This window comes from Pogoniulus pusillus, chromosome 12, assembly GCF_015220805.1.
Source record: "Pogoniulus pusillus isolate bPogPus1 chromosome 12, bPogPus1.pri, whole genome shotgun sequence".
Lineage (NCBI taxonomy): Eukaryota > Metazoa > Chordata > Aves > Piciformes > Lybiidae > Pogoniulus > Pogoniulus pusillus.
In genome coordinates this window covers 369,380-376,424 of record NC_087275.1, presented here as the reverse complement: position 1 = coordinate 376,424, position 7,045 = coordinate 369,380, and the positions used below count along the sequence as shown (strand labels likewise).

The window sequence follows — 7,045 nt, the reverse complement described above, 5'->3', positions numbered from 1 at the left end:
TCTCTTCCAGCCTGAACAGAGCTGTGGTTCCATGATTCCGAAATAACAATCAGGAGAGGGCAGTTAGTGTCAGTAACTGCATATCACTTAATATATACTTATTTACTTCATGGCTCATTATTTTTGTTACTCTCAAGGAATCTGCAGAAGGCTGCCCTGGGAGGTGGTGGAGTCCCTGTGCCTGGAGGTGTCCAAGCAGCGAGATGGAGGTGCACCCTCAGCAGGTTTGCAGATGGCCCCAAGCTGAGTGGTGCTGTGGAGAAAGCAGAGTGATAGGATGGCATCCAGAAACCACCTGGGCATGCAGGAGAGCTGGGCCCAGGTGAAGCTTGTGAGGTTCAACAAGAGCAAGGGCAGGGTGCTGCGTGTGGGTGGAGGCAATGAAGAGCAGCCCTGGAGGTGCTTGGGAGAAGCTGAGTGCGAGCAGATGGTGTGAGCTTGCAGGCCAGAAGTGTGTCAGAGGTCTGTAAGTGTCTGCAGCGGTGTGCAAGCATCTGTAGAAGTCTGCCCAGGTATGTAGCTGTCTGGAGGCTTTTCTGAGTCTGCAGAGGTGTCTAGGGGTCTGGATGACTCTCTGGAAGTCTATGGGGTTCTCTAGGTGTCTGTGGAGGTGGTTAGGGGTCTTCAGAGGTGTCTGTGGTGCTGTAGGCATGTCTCAAAAGTCTGTAAAGGTCTTGAGGTGTCTGTAGAGGTCTGTAGATTTTGGCAGGGTTCTGTAGGAGCCTCTAGGAAACTTAAAGGTGTGGAGGGGTCTGAAGGTGTCTGTAGAACTTTGTCAATGTCTGTGGTGGTGTGTAGGTGACTGTGGGTGTCTGCAGAGGTATGAAGGGATCTGTAGATATTGTCAGGGTCTGAAAGAGTCTGCACAGGTCTGTAGAGTAGGTGTTTGGAGGTTTCTGTGTGGGTCTGTAGGTGTCTGCAGGCATCATTTAAGGCTCGGGAGGAGTCTGTAGATGTGTGCAGGGGTCTGTTAAATATCTGGAGGAGTCTGAAGGGGTCTGTATGTGTTTGCAGACATCTGTAGGGGTCTTTAGATGCCTGTAGGGATTTGCAGGGGTCTGTTAGTTATGTGTAGAGGTCTGCCTGGGACTGGAAGTGCCTTTTAATGGGTCTGTGGAGGTCTGGAGGGTTCTGTAGAGTTCTGCAGTGGTCTGTTAAAGGTGTGGAGGGGTCTGTAGGTGTCTGCATTCAATTAAGGAGTTCTTTGGCTCCAGGACACTTTTGTCTAATGTCTCTAAACTGTGACCATAGCAAGTGAGATAGAGGTGCACTGGCAGCATGTTTGTAGATGGCCCCAACCTGAGTGGTGCTATAGAGAACTCAGAGGGACAGGATGGCATCCAGAAAACACCTGGTCAGGCAGGAGAGCTGGGCCCAGGTGAAGCTGCTGAGGGTCAACAAGAGCAAGTGGAGAGTGCTGCAGCTGGGCAGGAGCAAGCCTGCCTGTCACTGCAGGCTGGGGGCGGAGATGATAAAAAGCAGCCCTGAGAAGGCCTTAGGAGTGCTTGGGAGAAGCCGAATATGAGCAGACTATGTGAGCTTGCAGGCCAGGAGGAGTCTGTCAGAGGTGTGTAGGTGTTTGCAGGCTTCTATAGAGGTCTTCAGGCATATGCAAGTGTGTCTAGAAGTCTGTGCATGTCTGTGTGTGTCTGTAGGGGCCTGTTAGAGGTCTATAGGCTTCTATAGAGGCTTGTAGATGTCTATGTGGGTCTGGAGGAGTCAGTAGTTAGATTTTAGGGGGTTGCAGGGATCTCTAGATACCTGTACGTGTCATGAGAGATCTTTGAGTGTCTGTAGGCATCTGTTCAGGTGTTTACAGGTGTGTAGAGTTCTGTAGATGTCTGCAGGGGTCTCTTAAAGGCCTGTAAAAGGGTTTAGGGTCATGTTTGGGCATTACAGGGTCATCTAAAGAGGTATGAAATGAGCTTTTGGGGACATCAAATGAGTTATTGTGGGCATCTAAATTGGTCTGGGGTCCTCTGGAAGTTCCTCTGGGGGCTCCTGAGGGGTCTCTATATTTGGTGGCCACAAGGCAGCAGGCATCCACAGACCGGTGCCTCGCTTTGTGTTCTGTGACTCTTGGCCAACCAGGAAGCACAGGGGATGGGAGTTCCAGCATGAAATGGGTTAAAGGATGAGGCTTCCTGTGAAATGCCTTTGGGTTTTACTTAAAACTGTCTCACTACTTTTTTTTTTTCCTTGTTGATCCCTGCTTCCCTCCACCTGCTTTTTTTAGAGATCTTAATTGCTTTGCCCAAACTCAAGCTGGAGAGATGTGTGGAGCCTCAGCCACAGACCCTGACTGTTGGGGGGATGCTTTCATGGCAGAAAGCAGAGCTGTTCGAAACCCAGTTCCTCCTTGCGAGTGGTTCAGAATTGGATTCCCTTTGGAAAATGGGGACAGAGACATCTCTCTGGTGAGTTGCTGTGAAGTGCCAGCCTTGGGGAGTGATCTCTGACCACCTTGAACTTCTTATTTGGAGGAAAGGAATTTCTTCCGTAGGCTTGTTACCTCATGCTCTCTTAATCCCTTTTGTAGAAAGAAGGAGAGGAGTTGGATTAAAAGCCCTTCTGGACAGTTCTGCTGTTCAGGAGGGGGTTTGTGTTTCTGTATTAGCTTTATTACTTGTTGATAATTGTCTATATTTGTAAATATCTATATATATGGTTGTGTATTTGTGCCACACTGTAAATACAGCTTAATTCCTTAATTTCTAGCTGCCTGAGTGTCATGGAAGGGAGCAGAGCCCTTTTGCCCTATTGCAAAATTTTCATTTATACACAAAATTGTGGCTCAGAGGCCTTCCATCGAAAAAGTCAAAACAATATTTTCTATCTGCTTGCACTGACGTAGCTGCTGTACCAGCAGACTACAGGCCTTGGGAGAATCTCTCCCTCAGAGAAACAAAAGACATAAACATGGCTATGGTTTGGAAAAAAAGGTTCGAATTCTCAGACATGGTGACCAGTCGACAAACATCTGCTGGGGCTGACCCCTGGGTGGTTCCATAAGTTGTTTTTTGGTGAGGATTAGCCAATTATGTAAGTTGATTATAACTTTGCACCAATCTGTAAAGCTAACACAAGTCTGACTGAGGTGGTTGAACACACCTCTTCTAAAATACTATAAAAAATACCCCCTTGCAACTTAACTGAGCCCCTCGCTCTCTACCCTGCTCTACTTGCACCTCTTTTGCTCGTTACCCTGATCGCTGATCACACACGCACACACACGCGGCATTCACATCGCAACAACCAGCTCAAGACGGCACCATTCCAGGCAGGCCCCGATCCTTATGAGCCCCGGGAGTCAGCATTCAGCTCGACCGGACCTGCGGAGCCTCGGACAACGTGCCTTAAAATTCATAAAGACTTTGAAACTTTTCTGAACTACATTTGAACAGTGAGTAACTGACAAGAACTTAATTTAAAGACTGAATAATCTCTCAAGCTTCCAGTGAACGCTCTAAAAAATCACAGACTCTCTTCTTACATCCTGGCATTTTCCAAGCCACAGACTCTCTTTCTAAATTCTTTTACAAACTGTTGCTAAATTCCTGTTTTCTTGTACATAAATCATTCTCTGATTTAATTCGCAAACCGCATATAAAGAACTTACGTGGGATAGTTGTAAATAAGTTTGGGGAAAGGGATTTCTAGTGTATATATAAATCATTTAAACCTTTTATAAACATTGGCCTTGCATATCATTCCCCAAACTCCCCCAAACAAAACTCCCTTCCGTGACACTGAGTTAGCCTGGTGAATTTGTGCGGGGAAGGGCAGGAAATCCCCAAATGACCACATCTGTATTTAATGTAAATTCCTTTCTGCTTTCCAGCTGGCGAGCTGTTGCTGCTGATTTGCAGCAGTCTCTTAAAGGGCAGGGGTGGGTCGAGGTTTTAAATCCTTGCTATAAATAGCATTTATGGATTTAGAAACCTCCTTGCAATTATATATTAGATTGTTGAATTTTGTGGATGTTCTTTTCTCTGTCACATAGAATGAAGATCATGGAGGGAAAAGTGAGGTGACTTCAGAACAGAGAAGTGATATTTTGGACGAAAAAGCTGAACAGGTCTATTGAGAAGAAAATGGAAACTCTGGAGGAAAAATCTGAGCAAAACAAGAGGACACAGATGACATTTTCTATTCAAAAAAGTGAGTTAGTCTCTAGGGGATAAAAATTAAGATTGTAGGAGGAAAAAGATGAGGTGATTAGGTGGGACAGAGCTGACATTGTGAATGGAAAAACTTAATGTACTCCATAGGGGAGAAAATTACCATTTTGGAAGGAAACCTGTCCCTATGCCTCTGGAAGCCTGGGGACAGACATATCCACCCTGATCACAGGGCAGTTCCCTCCTTGAACCTCCTGCTAGGTGCCGCCACACAGAGTGCTACTTACAGGGTGGCTGCTCTCACCTCAGCACTCGCAAAAACAACTACAAAGCACCAGCCCCTAGGCTCCTGTACTCAGGGGTTGTCACAGCTTTTGTCCTTTGGCCACCCCTGAAGGCCTTTGGTGTCCCGAGTCTTCCCTGAGCCCCCACGCAGTCTGGCGGGGCCAAGTCTGACCCTCTTCTCTCCTGCTCCGGGGTAAGGATGGCTGTCCCAACAGTGGCTGCCTAGAGCTTGCTCCCTCTCCTGGGAAGAGGTGTGTGTATGGCCCCCCCTTGCCTCTGTGTGTGCGTGAGCATGCTTGTCGTTTAGGTTGCTGTGAAAAGTGCTGCAGCTTAGTTTAGGCTTCCCAGGAGGGAAAGAGGGGCTCTGGGCAGTAACAGGGGAGTCTCCTTGGAGTCCCCGAGCAGAGTGGGAGCTCAGCTTGGCCCTCCTTGTCCTCTAGGGACGCAGGGAAGGCCCTGTAGTTGAGGGCCTGGGTCTCTGTCTCAATGGCAGCCTGTCCTATTATCAACGAGGCAGCTCAACAGCCCTGTAGTCAGGGCCTGTGTGATGAGTTGTGGAGCCCTCTGTTCCCCTCTGTCCCTGTGTGTCCCCAGGAGCAGCCTGAGGTCCCTGTTAGCAGGGCCTAGGAGGCTGTTTTAGGCAGGAAACAGGACTGAGCCTTCCTGGGCCCTTATTGGGTCGAGGTGGCTCCCTGGGCTTGGGAAGAAGCCTTGTGGTGCCGCAGCCAGGAGAGCCAGCCCGTAAGTTGGGTGCGGGCCGGAGCCCGTGGCTCCGTAGGTGTTTTTGGGAGTGCCGAGGCGAGAGTGGCCGCCCTGTAAGTAGGGCTGTGTGTTGTGGTGCCCGGCGGGAGGTTGGAGGGAACCCCCCTGTCATCAGGGTGGGTATGTCTGGCCCCAGGCTTTCAGAGGCATGTGGCTCCAGGTTCATTTGGCTTAAGGTGTGCATCCCAGCCCCTTGCTTGGGGCTGGGGCCTCCCCCCATGACCCAGGCTCTGCCTGTGAAACCCCACGGCCTGGCTGCTGAGTCTCTTTCCTGTAGCTGCGGGGCTAGGCCAAGCTCTTGACTCTCTGGGCGTTGACCAACCTGTAAGCAGGCCCAGGTCAAAGTACCTTTGCGCTCAGTTGGCAGCCTGTGTGGGGCACTTGCCCCCGCAGCGGGGTGCGGATCTAGATGCCCCTGAAATGGGGAGAAGGAGCCTCCATGGGCCTGTGGGACCAGGGCTGCCCCGTAGGTCGGGGCCTGCTCAGTGCCCTGGCATCCCATGCACTTTTTGATGCCAGCAGCGACTGCAGCCCTCTGTAAGCAGGATCGTGCAGCCTCTGCGGCTTCTACTTTGTGTGCCCAGCTGGATTTGTCCAGTTTTCTCAGTGACTTCTCATTGTGGTGGTTGAGTTGTAGTCCTTGACCTTGGCATTGAAGTTGGACATGGTTTTGAGCTCCCTTCTTTGTGGAATTTGGGTATGGTTGGACCCATGATCTTGATAATTTTTTGTTTGAGATTGAAATAAGTCAATGTGGCTGTGAGATAAAGCTAAAGCTTTGCTGTACTGTGGGGATATATTTTGCCCATGCGGCCCTTGACAGTAGTTGCATCCTTTTTATTGAGTACATCCATTGGTGAAATGACCACAGGAGATGTGGAGTTATCATCTCACTGAAGATTTTACAAATGCTGTGTTTTGCTGCCCACAGGTGTCTGTGCTACTAATGTGCCAGTGGGAGGAGTGGCTGACATCTCTTGAAGCTGTGCTACTCTTCTGGCCCATTTTGCCTAACTGGGGAGCTGCAGAGAGGACACCTGAGGAAGGTCAGAAAAGGTAAGTGTGGAGTCCTGCATGTGGGGTGGAAGAGAAAGAATTATTGGATGTTGTGTGTTGTGTCTTTCATCCAGCTGTGTTCTAAAACATATAAGAATAAGTGTTGGCTTGATAGAGTGTTTCTGTTTCATCTATTATATATACAGGCTTCTAGGCTATAACCTCAAATCCTAAGTACAGCTATGTAAGGTTTTATATATGCAGAACTCATATTTTAAAAATAGTGAATTTTCCTTTGTGTGTGTTTCTAGTAGTCATAATGAGATGGGTGGAGGAAGAGACAATTACCCTTAAGGACATTGCTAAGGTATTGAAAGAACAGTGTGGTGATGATGGCAATGGGAAAGGCTATTTGAAAGCACATGTTAAGAGGGATGAAGGTTCTGAGGAGGTTAGGAATGTTCTTAGGAGATGTTTATATGGAGGCCAAAGAGAGGATGGTGCAGATGAAGAGAATGTTATCTAGAGGTGTAAGGAGACCAGAAGATGACAGGAGAAACTATTGTAAGCTGACTAGGGAGATACTGTGTTACAGGTGGCAGCGTTCTAGAGGTTGGTCATGAGCCTACAAAATAGGTCCACTTAAAAATGCAAGTGGAATTGACAAATACATAACAAGATCTCTTGGTAAGATTACACTGTGGGCATGCCTTTTGTTAGCTGTTCTACTGAGGTGCCTTCTGGAGGAGATTTGCCATGGACCACACATGAGCAGGGAATTAAGCTTCTGAGGGAGTTTGCTGTAAAGGAAATACTTTGTAGAGATGACTGTATGCAGAATCCTGATGGAATTCCTGTTGGAATGTGTCTTTGAATGAATC

General features: G+C 48.4%; 1 long non-coding RNA gene across 1 annotated transcript; it reads left to right on the top strand.

Moving 5' to 3' along the window:
- The first annotated feature begins 421 nt into the window (after positions 1-421).
- LOC135179955 (uncharacterized) lies at positions 422-6,004 on the top strand. Its single transcript, XR_010304207.1, has 3 exons — positions 422-512; positions 2,237-2,417; positions 4,004-6,004. It is a non-coding gene; the product is annotated as an uncharacterized LOC135179955 (long non-coding RNA).
- Positions 6,005-7,045: the final 1,041 nt, after the last annotated feature.